Source organism: Dama dama, chromosome 21 (genome assembly GCF_033118175.1).
Source record: "Dama dama isolate Ldn47 chromosome 21, ASM3311817v1, whole genome shotgun sequence".
Lineage (NCBI taxonomy): Eukaryota > Metazoa > Chordata > Mammalia > Artiodactyla > Cervidae > Dama > Dama dama.
This window is the reverse complement of record NC_083701.1, coordinates 55,699,666-55,718,384: the sequence shown is the minus strand read 5'-3', so window position 1 is coordinate 55,718,384 and position 18,719 is coordinate 55,699,666. Positions and strand designations below refer to the sequence as shown.

The 18,719-nt window shown below is 37.4% G+C and overlaps 1 protein-coding gene across 1 annotated transcript in view; it reads right to left on the bottom strand.

Moving 5' to 3' along the window:
* The window catches only part of ANGPT1 (angiopoietin 1), a 296,599-nt gene that overhangs the window by 26,940 nt on the left and 250,940 nt on the right, over positions 1 to 18,719 (bottom strand). The gene's annotated exons all lie outside the window — the stretch shown is intronic.

Here is an 18,719-nt window from a genome sequence, read left to right as displayed (position 1 = left end):
AGCACAGTAAACATTAGTAAACAAAAAAAGTCTAAATTAAACAAGCACAATGTATATGACATTGATATATATGCATAAGCATACTGAGAGTGACAAAAATAGTGAGATAGATATGTGGCTAAATAAGACACATATGCAGGCAATAAGCTGGAGAACTAAAAGATGAGAAAAGACCAGTTTTCTCAAATTAATAGGCCCCATTTCCTTTGAAAGTTTTTCTCATTTTTATATAGAGCAAGCAGAATACGGAGCACAAAGAACAAGAAACCAGAGTCGCTTTGATGACCACCTAAGTTAAGGTCTACATTATTTTGAACCCAGAGGCCTGAATAATAATCCTTTAATTCAAAGGTCCGTCCAGTCAAGGCTATGGTTTTTCCAGTAGTCATGTATGGATGTGAGAGTTGGACTATAAAGAAAGCTGAGCGCCGAAGAATTTATGCTTTTGAACTGTGGTGTTGGAGAAGACTCTAGAGTGTCCCTTGGATTGCAAGGAGATTCAACCAGTCCATCCTAAAGGAGAATCAGTCCTGGGTGTTCACTGGAAGGACTGATGTTGAAGCTGAAACTCCAATACTTTGGCCACCTGATGCAAAGAGCTGACTCATTTGAAAAGACCCTGATGCTGGGAAAGATTGAGGGCAGGAGGAGAAGTGGACGACAGAGGATGAGATGGTTGGATGGCATCACCAACTCAATGGACATGAGTTTTGGTGAACTCCAGGAGTTGGTGATGGACAGGGAGGCCTGGCGTGCTGCGGTTCGTGGGGTTGCAAAGAGTCAGACACGACTGAGCGACTGAACTGAACTGAATTCAAATGTTTATTCTTTAATAAATTAAAATTATAATCTTTTGAGAAGCCTATGTTTTTCTTGCAAGTGTGCTTTATTGGCTGAATCCAGTATATACATTTTTTCCTTTCTTTACTTATAACTGATACTTGGAAAAATCCCTGAAAATATCACCCATTCCAACCTATACTTTAATTCTCATTTCTACTTTCTGAAGTTTCCTTCATGACACTGTCTTTTTTAAATTGGCATTATCTGTTTTCAAATGGAACTGTATCATTGGTAAATCACCAGAATTTGTGTAGAGTATTAGTACAGTCCAGTTTAGTCACTCAGTAGTGTCCGACTATTTGCAACCCCATGGTGTATGGTAATGGCATTAGTGTATTACTCTAACCATTATTCAAGAAGGAGTATCTTATCTTATCTGCTTCTTAAGCCTCAGATGTCCTGATGCAGATATGTAATTCAATACATATCTTTAACATGTTCAGTGGAAGATGCGCAAGTGTGAAAAATGCCTGAGATAGCACGGTTCATGGGAATCTGTGCTGTGATTAAGAAATATTTCCAGAATTACAGGAAACTTCAGTCCCAGATAATGAGAAACTTCAGAAAAGCCATTTTCATTTATTCTCTGATTCTAATATGATTGTTAAATATGGTATTAGTTTTCAATACACATATTTAAACTCTACACTCATTTTTCATCTAAATTTTGACTATATATATATATATTTTTCATTTATTTGTATTAGTTGGAGGCTAATTACTTTACAATATTGTAGTGGGTTTTGTCATACATTGACATGAATCAGCCATGGATTTACATGTATTCCCCATCCCGATCCCCCCTCCCACCTCCCTCTCTACCCGATCCCTCTGGGTCTTCCCAGTGCACCAGCCCCGAGCACTTGTCTCATGCATCCAACCTGGGCTGGTGATCTGTTTCACCCTAGATAATATACATGTTTTGATGCTGTTCTCTCGAAACATCACACCCTAGCCTTCTCCCACAGAGTCCAAAAGTCTGTTCTGTACATCTGTGTCTCTTTTTCTGTTTTGCATATAGGGTTATCATTACCATCTTTCTAAATTCCATATATATGTGTTAGTATACTGTACTGGTCTTTATCTTTCTGGCTTACTTCACTCTGTATAATGGGCTCCAGTTTCATCCATCTCATTAGAACTGATTAAAATGAATTCTTTTTAATGGCTGAGTAATATTCCATGGTGTATATGTACCACAGCTTCCTTATCCATTCTTCTGCTAATAGCCAGGACATGGACAATATATATTTTTAATGTCCCTTTCTTGACTTCAGTTCAGTTCAGTTGTTCAGTCATGTCTGACTCTTTGCGACCCCATGGACTACAGCACGCCGGGCTTCGCTGTCCATCACCAAATCCAGAGCTTGCTCAAACTCATGTCTATCGAGTTGGTGATGTCATCCAACCATCTCATCGTCTGTTGTCCCCTTCTCCTCCTGTCTTCTATCTTTCCAGCATCAGGGTCATTTCCAATGAGTCAGTTCTTCGCATCAGGTGGCCAAAGTATTGGAGCTTCAGCTTCAACATCAATTCTTCCAATGAACACCCAGGACTGATCTCCTTTAGGATGGACTGGTTGGATCTCCTTGCTGTCCAAGGGACTCTCAAGAGTCTTCTCCAACACCACAGTTCAAAAGCATCAGTTCTTTGGCCCTCAGCTTTCTTTATGGTCCAACTCTCATATCCATACATGACTACTGGAAAAACCACGGCTTTGACTAGATGGGCCTTTGTTGGCAAAATAATGTCTCTGCTTTTTAATATGCTGTCTAGGTTAGTCATAACTTTTCTTCCAAGGAGCAAGCATCTTTTAATTTCATGGCTGCAGTTGCCATCTGCAGTTATTTTGGAGCCCAAGAAGATAAAGTCTGTCACTGTTTCCATTGTTTCTCCATCTATTTGCCATGAAGTGAAGGGACCGGATGCCATGATCTTAGTTTTCTGAATGTTGAACTTTAAGTCAACTTTTTTTACTCTCCTCTTTCACTTTCATCAAGAGGCTGTTTAGTTCCTCTTCATTTTCTGCCATAAAGGTGGTGTCATCTGCATATCTGAGGTTATTGATACTTCTCCCGGCAATCTTGATTCCAGCTTGTGCTTCATCCAGCCCCACATTTCTCATGATGTACTCTGCATATAAGTTAAATAAGCAGGGTGACAATACACAGCCTGTCATACTCCTTTCCCAATTTGGAACCAGTCCATTGTTCCATGTTCGGTTCTAACTGTTGCTTCTTGACCTGCATACAGATTTCTCAGGGAGCAGGTAAGGTGGTCTGGCATCCCCATCATTTTAAGAATTTTCCACAGTTTGTTGTGATCCACAAGATCAAAGGCTTTAGCATAGTCAGTGAAGCAGAATTAGATGTTCTTCTGGAATTTTCTTGCTTTTTCTATAATGCAATGGATATTGGCAATTTGATGTCTGGTTCCTCTGCCTTTTCTAAATACAGCTTGAACATTTGGAAGTTCTTGGTTCATGTATTGTTGAAGCCTCGCTTGGAGAATTCTGGACTTACAAATGTTAATATAATGTAGAACTTTGATTAAAATGAGTCAATCAATTTTTCTCAGTTAGATGATTGCATTTGTTGAAAATACATGATAAATTCTTTCTCCATTAAAAACAAAATGGTAAACTCACACTCTGTTATCTCTGAGTGCTTTTGCACAGTGCTGACAGAAGACACTCTATTCTGTACATGTACAAAAATGTATTTTCCTGGAAGCTGTAACAATGAAATCACATTTCTCATAGTTCAGAAATACATACTATAGCAATTCTCTGTTTTTAGTTCTAAAGAAAAATAATGTTCTTCTAATATTCCTCCCTTTTCTAAAGATACATTAAAAAAATGAGTGCCAAGTGAATTACATGGCACTGAGACCCCTGTAAAGAACATAAACAGTCCCTTAAACTTATTTCAATTTGGCATCATGTGTGGCTGACAGAGTTAGTTCTGAGTGAGTGGCTGACTGACCAGACCTCTTCTGGTGCCTAGAAGACCAGGCCAACAGCCATCTCAGAGAGTTTATAGTATTGCTTTTTTACCAAATACTAAGCCAGGAACTTGTAAAACTTATGATTGAAACTGGTCATTTTTTTTTTTTTTTTTTTTTTTAGTATAAACAAGTTCAAGGGAGGTAGTTTTGTTCTCATTTTTATTTCTGTCTTAAAAGCAGCAAGAAACTTTCTTTCCAGCATTCCCTAGGGGGATACAGAGGAGAAGGAAAGGGTGAGTATAATGCTGAAAACCACTGAGAGACACTGTCTGAGGATTTTTGCAAAGAGAAAATATGTTCTCTTGTACTTGGACAATGTGTTGCTATAAGTTCTGCAAATAAGGCTTCAGCATATGTAAGTGGACTGTTCTGTTGATCAAAATCATCAGTATAATTATTTCTCTCCACAATTAATATAATATAGAGTCCATTTCTTTATCATGTAATGTGGCCTTCATTTTCTGTAGCACAGCAAACCTCAACATATAAGATACTTGCTTTTGTCTAACTAAGGCAGGCTCTCTCCCACCTCTGGGTCTTTGCCCACATTGCTCCTTCTGGCTACAATCTCAGGACCTCACTCCTTCTGCCACCATCCTCCATACAAGCTTTGTGGACACTCGTTCTTCACAAATAACCAAAATTTCCTCTAGGAAGCTTTTCCTAGTCTCCTTCAATCTCCTCCAATGTACCCCATCCATCCTCAACCTCAGCCAAGTTGACCTCTTTTCTTTATTGACCAACTTAGCTTAATTCCAAGGGTTCTTACTATGGAGCTGAATCAGACATAAATGCAAGTAAAATCTGTGCTTGTTCATTTATTCGGTGGAGAAGATGCATAGCTCCAGCAAAAATTTTAAAAGATCTATAATTCCTTGATCAAAAGCCAAAACAGTACAAAACAAAGAAACTAAATGGGCATGTTAAAATATACTGCAGCTGAAACTTTTAAGTCAACTAACCCATATTTTCTTCCATCTCTTCATCTATTAATTCCACAAGACCAGCAGGGATGATGTTTCCTTTCAGTGTCATTAAAATATTGATTCTGCCAGCATCACCTGGGTATACTTGGTAGGCTTGAGATATGTAAGTTCTATCCCAAGATCAGAATCTCTGGATGTGAGATTCAGAAATCTACACTTCAGATGACCATCTTAGTTGACTGTATGCATACTCAAATTTTACAAATAACTGAGTAGTACCAGTACCAAGGAAATAATAGCAACATGGTAAATGTTTGGTGGGTGCCCAGCTGACTAAATAAATGAATGAATGCAGATTCTGATTTCAAAAGAATTGTAACAACTATTAAGAGAGCAATTTTAGTGAAGTTATGGAAATTAAAGCAAAACCATATTCACTTAAGAGAAAAAACAAAATAATTATGAATATCGGATCACTAAGTATATTACAATTATTTATTAAGAAGCCAAGAAAATATTGACTTAATATCTCTAATTGTCAAATATATGCTCTAGGTTAGGAGACATTAAAGAAGCATATCATATTCAAATGTAATTCTCCTAAGAAAGGATACTAGGTATATTTTAAAAATCAGATTATAAATAGGTACAAACTGTTCATTTGCTCTTTAATACATCCATTATTTTTAAGGCACAGTTAATTAAATTAATTATTTTATAACAATGTTGTGACACCAATTGTTTGTATAATGATTTCTGATCTTCAGATCTGGAAAATTCTCTCTAGAATTGATCATAAGCACACATGAGGAGAATGAAGTGTTTTTCACTTGCAGTCTAAAAATGAATAAGACTAAAATTGTTCTTTATCCAGGTGTTTAGTTGAGTTTCTGGGGCAAGTAATAAAATAGCACTTTTGATTCTTTAGGGCTTCCCTGGTGGCTCAGAGGGTAAAGCATCTGCCCGCAATGTGGGAAACCTCGGTTTGATCCCTGGGTTGGGAAGATCTCCTGGAGAAGGAAATGGCAACCCACTCCAGAATTCTTGCCTGGAGAATACCATGGATGAAGGAGCCTGGAAGGCTACAGTTCATAGGGTTGCAAGGAGTCAGACACGACTGAGCGACTTCACTTTCTTTTTCTTTCTTTCTTTTGATTCTTTCAATAGAGAATGAGCAGAACGGTTTAAGCATTTGTATGTTAGTATAAAAAGAGACATATCTAAGCATTCTGCAAATATTTGGCATGAAGTAAATGCTCAAGTAAAGGGCTTTCCTGCTGGCTCAAACGGTAAAAAATGTGCAGGAGACCTGGGTTGGGAATATCCCCTGGAGAAGGGAATGGCTACCCACTACAGTATTCTTGCCTGGAGAATTCCATGGACAGAGGAGCCTGGTGGGCTACAGTCCACGGGGTAGCAAAGAGTTGGACACAACTGAGCCACTAACACTTTCACTTTGGGCTTCCCCTGTGGCTCAGTGGGAAAAGAATCTGCCTGCAATGAAGAAGACACAGCACAAGCCATGAGTTTGATCCCTGGGCTGGGAAGATCCCCTGGAAAAGGGATGGCTAACCACTCCACTAACACTGCAGTATTCTTGCCTGGAAAATCCCATGGACAGAGGAGCCTGGGGAGCCCATTCTATGGGGCTGCATAGTTGGACACGACTTAAAAACTAAACACACATAAATGTTCAATTAATATTAGTTAAAGTTGTTATGATTATACTATCAGCACAGAATTTATAGTTGAGCATTTAATCTTCACATATACTTGTTTAGTTGCTAAGTTGTATCCGACTCTTTTGAGACCCCATGGACTATATCTCTCCCAGGCTCCTCCGTCCATGGGAATTACAAGGAAAGGATACTGGAGTTAAGTTGCTATTTCCTTCTCCAGGAGATCTTCCCACCAGGGATCAAACCCACGTCTCCTGCACTGACAGGTGGATTATTTACCACTGAGCCATCAGGGAAGCTTCATGGGTAACAACTTATGGTTGAAATGAGTAAAGGTTCTCAAAAATAAATAAATCATCTACAGAGAAAAAGCACTGTATTAGTTACAGGGTAGTCAATATTTTATATTGTCATTTTCATCAGTTAAAAGCTTTTTACTAAAAAAAAAACAACTAAATCTCATACTTTCTGATAAGTTCACAGTTATTTACCTGTGATTTCTTTAAAAACAACAACAACAACAACAAAAAATCCATTTACGCACCTAGTGCAGCTATCAAAATTGTAGGCAGAGTGCTTGGTCCTTGTAACCCACAAACTACTTATTTATGACAGCAATAAAGCATCCTTTTCCAGGATTAATTGGCCGAGGGAATAAGATATGCCTTACATTTATTTCACTAACATTTTATTTCATTTGCTTGGCATCATGCAAAATAGAAATTCTTGCATAACTTTTGGAGTTAGAAAAAAATAATAAACAGAAAGCCTGCAGTTGAATAGATCAAAGAAATGAATCTCATCCAAGTAACAATCCAAGAAATTAAAAAATACTACTTTATTAAAAACCTTACATGCAAACTGTCATATGTTGCCATTCTTTACCATAAACCTCTGGATATTGACTTGGTCTCTGAATTTCTAGCAACTGGATCAATAATGGCCATATAGTAATCAGCTGTGTTTGCTGAATTCACAAAAGACATCTTTGCTGATATGTCTCTCATATACTTATTAGAAAGTTCTTCCTTTCCAGACATATGCCAAGCATTGTAGAGAGGTCTCTGCCCTCCTAGAAATGGCAGTCCAATAAGAGGGAATAGTCCATTACAACCCGGCGGGATAAGAACTCTGACCAAGGTATGCACAGGGCACAGGACAGCACACAGAAGTGGCTCCTTACCCAAACCTAAAAAACAGCTCTACCGTCTGAGCCAAGACTTACAGGATAGAGAAAATCAAGTCAGGAAAGAGGTTAAGCTCTTGAAGGACAAACGTTAAGTCGTGTGTATTTGCCTCACCCACCATGTTTTGCACACTGCTATTGCTCATATTTATTGAACAGGGTAATAAAAATATTGAGTGAAAAAAAATTGATTGAATATGAGAAAAGATCATGAAAACAGGCTGCACTTGGGGGCTAAGTCCTAAGTCTCACATTTCACTAGTTGTCTGGCTCTCCTCTTTGCTCTTAGCATCGTACTCCGTCATTACCTTCTTATACTCTATAAAGTACAATACCTTACTACTTGCAGTTCGCCTGATGAGACATACTGGGTCTCACAAGTTTTCACATATGCTATTCACTCTTCTACCTCCAACTTGACCTATTTCTCCAGCTAAATCTAATTTGCCATTTTAATATCAACTTAGGTCACCCCTTGGAGGCCTCCTCAGTCCCCTAAAATTGGTTAGGTTCCCCTATTAATGCCATATTTGTCTTTATTCCTGAATTCACTATGTTCATGGCACTTTAATTGCCTGTTTGTCTGTCTGCTATCTACCCCTAGCCCCACTGTACATGAGTATAGACATGTGTGAACACACACATACATGACTGTACTGAAATATCTCTGGAAATCTTACCCCAGGACAGCAAATAATAGAAAATAACAAATATTTTCTTCATTGAAGATAGAACCTTCATCATTTCAGTGGTGGCCGATATTTAGGAGGACCCCCAGCAGTGGGATCATAGGACATTTCCACAGATTACTTCCTGGAGGCAGCATTAGCTGGTTCTAACAATCTTTGCCAATCCACACATTTCCAGGACAGTAGTTCTCTGAACCCCAGCATTACTCACTCTGGAGCAGGAATCCTGGGCATTCTTAGACCTAGCAGTACCAGGGTGTTTGTCATCTTGAAAAAATCTAAGACTCTGGAGACTGACATTAATCTACATTAAAGTCAAGAGATTTCTTGACCCTTATAAGGCCTGAAGAAGGCACAGAGTGACTTTATAAGATCATGTCTTTTTCTTCTTGAAATACTTCATCTCAGTTTAAGGATTATAAAATACAAATTTTGTTAAATAAAACAATTCCTTCTCTGTTTTAGAAACCACAACCACAACAAACATCATAGTCTAAATAAAAGTAATACAACTCCCAAGTTGGAGAAATTATTTGAAAACACAAATAAAACTACTTAAAGCCTTAGGTTTTATATCTAGGTTAAAAATTTAAAAGGCTAGAATCTGCCAAGAGATTTCCTATGTGTTTATTTTCTACCTTGATCAGTCCAGAACTGTTGTAAGAAGTAAATTTCCCCTTAGTATTTCAACACATATGCTACTGGTTCTATCTAGGACCATGCAGCCCAGAGGATCAGAGAAATTAAAAACATTTCACTAAGAATTGAAACAAGTTTTGAAATATCTATAAAAAATGCAGGACTTAAATTTATGTGGGAGACTCAAGGGAATTCTTTTCAATCCACACTAATTTGTTTTGTCCTTGAAATACATACATGGTTTGGGAATAATTCAATGACTGAAAAAATGGGATTTTGGAATTGGAAAGATTTCATCCTTTTTATCCCTCCATTTTACTCCTTTTCTTCTCATTTTACTTCTGAGTACCTGAAAATTGGGGAAGTAAGGTAACTTGTCCAAGGTCACTCAGAAAAGTAACTATAGATCCAAGTCTAGAGTTCAAGTCTTTCGATTCCCAATGCAATGTTTTACCCAATACATAAAACTGCTTCCCAATAAAGATCTTTACCAAAATAAACTTTGTGCCAAAAGATGCTTAATGGCCAAATTATTTTCAATTATTATGTTTTTTTTGGTAAATTTGTTTCAACATCTTATTCATCTCCTCCATGTGGAATCTCTTTCAGAGCAAGTCTTTACTATAGCCATTGACAGTTATACCCTGAAAGCATCATTCATCCCCAACAAATAATAGGGGAATGATAAAATGAGAAGAATATTCCCAAACTATAAATATAAAGTATATTTATAAATATAATGGCAAGATTACAATTGTAATAGAAAAGGTAAATTAAACAGTTAAACATTATCATTCAGATTTCATGAATACAAAGAAGAGCTATCTTTAAGCTTGTCATCATACTATCTGTGATTGAGAATTTATTGAGTTAATATAAAAAGATCAAAGGAATAAACTTCAGAGAACAAACTGCAACCAAGAATGGAAATTAACATGCAAAGTCACTTGACAAAATCATATGCAAAATTCATCTCCAGGTGGTAAATCACTATTTTTCCAGGTATACTAATATAGTACAGTGTACTACAAATGTCTGAGGCACTAGAAGGGGAAGACCAAAGGGATATTGTAGTAATAAAGTCCCCACGACCACTTCAGCCAGCACAAATCAGCTTTATGTGACATACCTTGTGAGAACTTTCTTTATAACTACATATTCTAGTGCCAAGAAATCCCACAAAACTTAAAGTGATTAAAGTCGGCCCAACCAGTAATGGGACAAAATGACCTTTTGTGTCTTTGAATCTGATAAAATGGGAACTACACAGTATCATTTATCTAGCATTCTTGTCTAAAAGATGTAATTTGAATCTTATCAGAAAGAAATAATCAGATAAATTAATAAAGAGACATTTCTGAGGAAAACTGACCAGGATTTTTTTTTTTTTTAATACTAATGATGAGTGTGTGATAGACTACCAGTCAGTAAAAGACATTTTGGGGACAGTGGTGGTGGAGAGTTGAATTTTAATAGAGGAATATACTAAATTTTTAATTGAATAAATAATAAACATCCTGAGTATGATAAAAATTGAATTAAACAATAAAACATATCTTTCATAGTTGTATCACACTTAAGCTTGCCCAATACAAAAATATGTTTACAAACTTTTTCTGATTGGATTCATAGAACAAAATGGTGAGAACTCAGAAGAGAGGACATCATTCCCACCTAAAGATGAAAAAACTGAGATATAAAAGTATTATGTGATTTGTCCAAGTTTTCTAGATTATGCTACTGTCAACATGGTTAATCTGAGAACTATGTTTCTTAGAATCTCCTTCTTTGTACTGTTTCAAGTTAGAGTTGGCCCAGAGAGGACTTTGCATGAGACTTGGTGGAAGTAAAGCGTGGTCCGGCTCTCAGATCAGCATTAGACACGGCAATGCTCAGGGTCAGAGGTGCCCAGCAACTCAGCTTGTCCTCTTTCTGCTCTGAATCCACTTGCCTCCCCCCATGCTAGGAATGTGTCCAGACTCACCACCAGATGCTTGATTGCACAGCCCCAGTGACGTCCTTGCAGCTTTCTGAGATCCCTCCTACTGTGGTCCCCTTCGGATGTGCCTGATTTCCCGAATTTCCCTGCTGGCTGCAGCTTCTCCACCACCATCTGGGGTTCAGGTATGTGTGTTACTGACCCTTCCTCTGATTACTCACCTTCATCTTCCAGACCTTCACTTCGCTAACTCATTTCATATTTGTGTAAGGTGTAATATGTATAAACAAATCCCTATTTCCATAATACTCACCAAGCTTTTGTCTCCCTGACTGAATACTGACTGATAGAACCAAGTTGGCTTTATGGATACTGAAGCCAGATTTCACTGTTTAAGTTTCCACCTCTTCTGTTCTGGGCTTCCCTTGTGGCTCAGCTGGTAAAGAATCTGCCTTCAATGCAGGAGACCTGGCTTTGATCCCTGGGTTGGGAAGATCCCCTGGAGAAGGGAAAGGCTACCCACTCCAGTATTCTGGCCTGGAGAATTCCATGGACTGTATAGTCCATGGGGTCACAAAGAGTCGGACACGACTCCAGAGCTCTTTCTGGTAGACCATAGTATATCCCTAAACGCACAATTAAACTTTTCTTTCTTTTCAGCATTCAATGTGGTAGTGGCTATGTATTTTCTTTTTTAACTCTAAATATCTGTTGTTGTTGTTCAGTCTCCCAGTCATGTCTGACTGTTTGTGATCCCATGGACTGCAGCACCCCAGGTTTCCCTCTCCTTCACCATCTCCTGGAGCTTGCTCAAACTCATGTCCATTGAGTCAGTGATACCATCCAAACATCTTGTCCTCTGTCGTCCTCCCCTTCTCCTCCTGCCTCAATCTTTCCCAGCATCAGGGTCTTTTCCAACGAGTTGGCTCTTCTTATCAGGTGGCCAAAGTATTGGAGCTTCACCCTCAGCATGGGTTCCTCCATTGAATATTCATACCAGCAAAAATCAGCAAAGTTTTAATGAGAAGAAAAAGGTTACTGTAAGCCCTAAGCTGATAAAAAATCTTACTGAAGTATTTTTTTAGTGAGATCAAAATGTAACCATTTATCAAAGAATTAAAGGGGAGAAAAAGTAAAAAATAAATGCATACATAAAGGTGATTTTATTTCAGTGAATAAGTTCTGAGCTGCAAGGAGCTTTATAAATAATTTATAGGATGGAAAATTGAGCAATGAGATAATGTGTCCACAACATTCAGATTATTGAAGACAGAAATGGGGTTAGAAGAAACATATTTTATCTCTTAGAATATGTTATTTGAGTGTATTTAATTCCAGAAATTAACTGATGCATTTCTCTTTATTAAGGGATGGCCATATGGTGGTTAGTTATAAGATCAAAGCTCAAATTGTGACTTTTATTAGTACCTGTGACCTTGTGTAAAGTATCATACTTCAATTTCTTATGTAAAACAAGGTGTCTGGTGCATAATACATTATGCATGTGAACATATAATGCATAATATATTATGCATGTGAACATTATACATTATGAATATAAATTATATTCAGCAAATAAAAACTATTAATTGTTAGTAATAATTTGGCTGGCTTAGGTATACATCTTCAATATTGATAAAAATGGTTTCTATAGGCTAGAAACTTAGAAATTAGTGGGAAAGATCATAGACATGGTTATATGGTTATCTTAACATGTGTATGATCTTTTCCACTAATTTCTAAGTCTTGTATATGATCTTTCCCACTAATTTCTAAGTTTCTAGCCTATAGAAACCACTTTTTTTAAATGTGGATTGTTTGTTATTTAGTTGCTAAGTTGTGTCCAACTCTTTTGCAATGCCATGAACTGGAGCCCTCCAGGCTCCTTTGTTCACGAAATTTTCCAGGCAAGAATACTAGAGTGGGTAGCCATTTCCTTCTCTAGGGATCTTCTAAACCCAAGGATCGAACCCACATTTCCTGCACTGGCAGATTGGCAGTCAGATTTGTGGATATTTACAGACTGTTATGAATCTTTGTTTGGGACCACAAAGCATCCAAATTGACCTGAGAATGAGGGTGATGGTGCACTTCTCTGGGAAACCAGTGTAGGGAGATTTATAGGAATGATTTTAGGACTGATTCCTGCGACAGACTGAAGAAAGCAGTACTAAGCAGAAGGAGAAGTTGGGCTCACATGCAGTCACAGTGACCATATCAGCTAATTTCAAGTGAAAGCCCTGGATAGTACCTCAGAACTGTCCTGAATTAGGGCAAGTAGTCTAATATATTCCCGTACTGACTCACTGGATGCAATCTGTCTGTAGGAAGGAGCAGTGACCTTGAATGATATGACTTTCTTCAGCCACACCCAGGCATACTCAGAGGACCTTGGCTACAAGCTGTTAGGGTGCAACATTCCCAGCGGGTGGGACAAGGAGTGCTTCTGAGGGGAGCCATAGGTGAGCACATCACAGATTACACTATAGCGGGTGTCATGGACGACGTCCTGGAATAAAGGAAAGTCTTAAAGGTTTAGAAGATGCATCCAAAGTTGGATTCATGTAAGGATATAGAATATAGGGTGAGGATACAGAATTACTTTTAATCAGTATGTGTCTAGAGCATGAGGAAGATCTATTTAAAATTCTTTTTTGGTTTATACAGTGTGGCCACAACTATTACAAGAATTTTCAAAATTAAATTTCTATGAAGATAAATATTTTTAAAAAGAAAACTGAAGAAGAGGCATGGATGGTTAAGAGAAAGTGCAAGTAGTTTCTGGACCATATTCACAATGAGGGGGTATCTGATTGTGCAGGGCAGCATGGTAATAATAGCTGAAAAAGTAGCTAGGATCAAGTCATGATGAGTTTTAGGTGGCAGATTTCACCTGTAGATATCTGAACACTGTTGAAATATGTGAAGGATGGCAGAGACCAAGCCAGATTATCTTTCAGAAAAAATCTTAATAGCTTGGAAAATATATTTGAGAGAATCAAGACTGGAGGCAGGAAGGCTTTATAATAGTCTGGGTGTTGGATGACAAGACCTGCATAATACTACCTCTCCAGAGGAAGTATTTAATAATTTCATGTTGATTGTGTGTTATTTCACGTGATGTGTCTATCACAACACTCTCACATTATTGTTTTTTCTTATTTATATTCTCCTGGGCTCTATAGATTTTATTTTCTATCTGAGATTGAATTTTCCTCGGAGGATAAAAGAAAAATACATGTATTACATGTACATTTGTAAGCTCATCAATCTATTCACAACATTTACTTTTAATCTAGAGTAAATGTCTAGAGTATGAGAAAGATATTTAACCTTTTTTTTTTTTTTTTTTTTTGGTTTATACAGTGTGACCACAACTATTATAAGAATTTTCCAAATACAATTACTATTAAGACAAAATATTGTGAAATTCTTTGGTCTAGTTCTGTGAAAAATACCGTTGGTAGCTTGATAGGGATTGCATTGAATCTATAGACTGCTTTGGGTAGAATAGCCATTTTGACAATATTAATTCTTCCAATCCACGAATACGGTATGTTTCTCCATCTGTTTGTGTCCTCTTTGATTTCTTTCATCAGTGTTTTATAGTTTTCTATGTATAGGTCCTTTGTTTCTTTAGGTAGATATACTCCTAAGTATTTTATTCTTTTTGTTGCAATGGTGAATGGTATTGTTTCCTTAATTTCTCTGTCTGTTTTTTCATTTTTAGTATATAGGAATGCAAGGGATTTCTGTGTGTTAATTTTATATCCTGCAACTTTACTATATTCATTGATTAGCTCTAGTAATTTTCTGGTAGAAATTTCACAATTTGTATGGAAATACAAAAAACCTCGAATAGCCAAAGTAATCTTGAGAAAGAAGAATGGAACTGGAGGAATCAACCTGCCTGACTTCAGACTCTACTACAAAGCCACAGTCATCAAGACAGTATGGTACTGGCACAAAGACAGAAATATAGATCAATGGAACAGAATAGAAAGCCCAGAGATAAATCCACGAACCTATGGACACCTTATCTTTGACAAAGGAGGCAAGGATATACAATGGAAAAAAGACAACCTCTTTAACAAGTGGTGCTGGGAAAACTGGTCAACCACTTGTAAAAGAATGAAACTAGAACACTTTCTAACACCATACACAAAAATAAACTCAAAATGGATTAAAGATCTAAATGTAAGACCAGAAACTATAAAACTCCTAGAGGAGAACATAGGCAAAACACTCTCCGACATAAATCACAGCAAGATCCTCTATGACCCACCTCCCAGAATATTGGAAATACAAGCAAAACTAAACAAATGGGACCTAATGAAACTTAAAAGCTTTTGCACTACAAAGGAAACTATAAGTAAGGTGAAAAGACAGCCCTCAGATTGGGAGAAAATAATAGCAAATGAAGAAACAGACAAAGGATTAATCTCAAAAATATACAAGCAACTCCTGCAGCTCAATTCCAGAAAAATAAATGACCCAATCAAAAAATGGGCCAAAGAACTAAACAGACATTTCTCCAAAGAAGACATACAGATGGCTAACAAACACATGAAAAGATGCTCAACATCACTCATTATTAGAGAAATGCAAATCAAAACCACAATGAGGTACCATTACACGCCAGTCAGGATGGTTGCTATCCAAAAGTCTACAAGCAATAAATGCTGGAGAGGGTGTTGAGAAAAGGGAACCCTCTTACACTGTTGGTGGGAATGCAAACTAGTACAGCTGCTATGGAAAACAGTGTGGAGATTTCTTAAAAAACTGGAAATAGAACTGCCATATGACCCAGCAATCCCACTTCTGGGCATACACACTGAGGAAACCAGATCTGAAAGAGACACGTGCACCCCAATGTTCATCGCAGCACTGTTTATAATAGCCAGGACATGGAAGCAACCTAGATGCCCATCAGCAGATGAATGGATAAGGAAGCTGTGGTACATATACACCATGGAACATTACTCAGCCATGAAAAAGAATTCATTTGAACCAGTCCTAATGAGATGGATGAAGCTGGAGCCCATTATACAGAGTGAAGTAAGTCAGAAAGATAAAGAAGATTACAGCATACTGACACATGTATATGGAATTTAGAAAGGTGATAATGATAACCCTATATGCAGAACAGAAAAAGAGACACAGAAATACAGAACAGACTTTTGAACTTTGTGGGAGAATGTGAGGGTGGGATATTTCAAAAGAACAGCATGTATACTATCTATGGTGAAACAGATCACCAGCCCAGGTGGGATGCACGAGACAAGTGCTCCGGCCTGGTGCACTGGGAAGACCCAGAGGAATCGGGTGGAGAGGGAGGTGGGAGGGGGGATCGGGATTGGGAATACATGTAAATCCATGGCTGATTCATATCAATGTATGACAAAACCCACTGGAAAAAAAAAAATAATAATAAAAATTAAAAAAAAAAAAAAGACAAAATACTTTAAAAAAGAAAACTAAAAAATTTCTGAATTTAATTTCAAAGAGGAAAAAATATAGAAAATGCAAAAATAGAAAACAAAAACCTATCATGAATTTCATAGTTTTGATTTTAGTTGAAATTTAGTTGAATTTGAGCAAGTCAATTTTCCAAAGCCTCATCCAAGTTTCTTCATCTTTGTATGTATCTAACAGTACCTGGCTCAAAAGTCATTGTAAGGATTAAATGATTATAGTACTAAAAATAATTTAATAAATTATAAAATACTTATATATAAGTGCATTAATTCCTTTAAGAATTTATCACAGCGAGGCATCCTAATTCAGAGAGAAGAGAAACAAGCACAGAAGATGCACCATAAGCAAAGCTGGACATCTGGAGTCCCGACTTGAGGCCACCCGTGGTGTTACTGGACTTGGAGAATCAGTGAGGGGCATGAGTGAGGAGACAGGTGGAGAGGTTCTCTTTTCAAGCTTCTGTTTGATTTTCTTTAAAAGAGTGAATAATAATGCCAGCTTATAGTGTGCTTATTTCAACTAAGCTTTCACCAGAACAGGCACTATGTTCTAATGAGCTTTAATTTCTCAATTGATGCCAATGTGAATCTTAATATTTAACTGCATAAGAAGGTGATGATTACAGATCTGTTTTCTGCTCAGTCTTGGCAGGAAAGAGGGCCAGAGCCACCAGCTTTATTACAGTAGCATTACAGAGTGGAAATTACACGGAACCAGCAGGAGTCAAACATCCCATGTTTAAGTCTTGCTCCTTCCTTGGGCAAAAATACTGTAGATTTTTGTAGATTTAAACTGTAGATTTTGTAGATTTGAAACTCAGCTTTGTTTTATTTAAAACCAAAGGTTTGGAATTAAATGATTAAGTTCCTTCTGGATTTGTAATTCTGATTCTCAAGGTTCACAATTCTCTCAAGGGACAAAAATGGAGATCTCAGAGTGTACACCTCACTTTAACTTTCTGATCACAGATCTGCATCATTTGGGTCAAAATCAGAATTACAAAGATGCTCAAGGACCGAGAAACGCTCAGTGAGGGCAGTGGGCCTGGGAGAGGAGAAAGCATGCCTTCCTCAAGCAGATGCCAGAGTGACAGTCATACTACACACCCTGAAGCCTACTGCAGAGGCCTCCAGCACCCCTAAACCTATACCCTTAATACCACCCCATCCTCATAAGCATGCTCACACACACACACACACACACACACACAAACTGAGAGACATTTTGGAAAAGAACCAAAGCAAATTCTTCAGGAGCCTAGAAAAAGACTAGACTAATTATTTGCTAGTCCTATTGTCAGTCTGTCTGACATTAGCCAAGTTTCATATCGTTTCAAGTTTCAACTCAAAACATTTACACAAGAGTATCCCTGATGTTTTACAGTGGTTTTTCTTGTTATAAAACTCTCAAAATATTGACCTCCTTGGAAACATTTCTTCTCACACTCCATTGGATTTTATAAATGTCTTTTCTTTTGTTGCTTAAGTTGCCATATGCACACCCTCAGTCCCCACCATGAGACTATCAACTCCTTGGATCAATTTCACATCTTCTGATGTAGTGATATCATCACTGTTTGTTAAGAAAATGATTATTATGTCTCCAAGGATTCAATCCCATGCGTAATCTATTAAAATAAAATGAGATGCATTTATAAAAGAGTTATAGATTTAAACTCCTGAAGGATGGTATGTCTCAGAAATATAAACAAGCAGCAGACACAGTTGAACTATGAGGAGATGGCCACACAGGTAGGAATACAAGCATCAGGCCTTGGTCGCTGTCACTGCATTTTGCTTGAAGCAGCGTGCCGACTCTTTAATGTATACACTCATGTTTCCAAGACCAGCGTAGAATAGCCACAATATCAAGAGTTTAAAATCACTGCAACTCTAATTTACTATTTATCTAATTTACAGAACTGAGTCACACGTAATTATTAAGGATCTGCTATGTGCCAAGTATTGCCTTTATGGGTAGTGATATAAAAGTAACTGAAATATACTTCCTGGTCTCAAGGAAGGCCAACCAGTTATTTAGTGACCTAAATTCTAACAAGATAAACTGTGAGGTCTGGGAGACTAGTGCTCTCATCACTGACTGCAAATTTTCCAGTGCCTAGTAGAGTTCCTAGAAGATAGAAGCAATGCAGTGTTCGTGAAATAAATTTATCGCCCTGCATTACTTGCTTAGCCATTTTTTTTCTAGTGTACAAGCTGTTCCTTGAAAAAAAAAAAATCTGAGATATTAACAATTAAGGATATAGTCTGTCTATCTTTATATCTGCAATGATATAAAAAAAACACGACCTGTTGTGTATATTGATGTTATTAC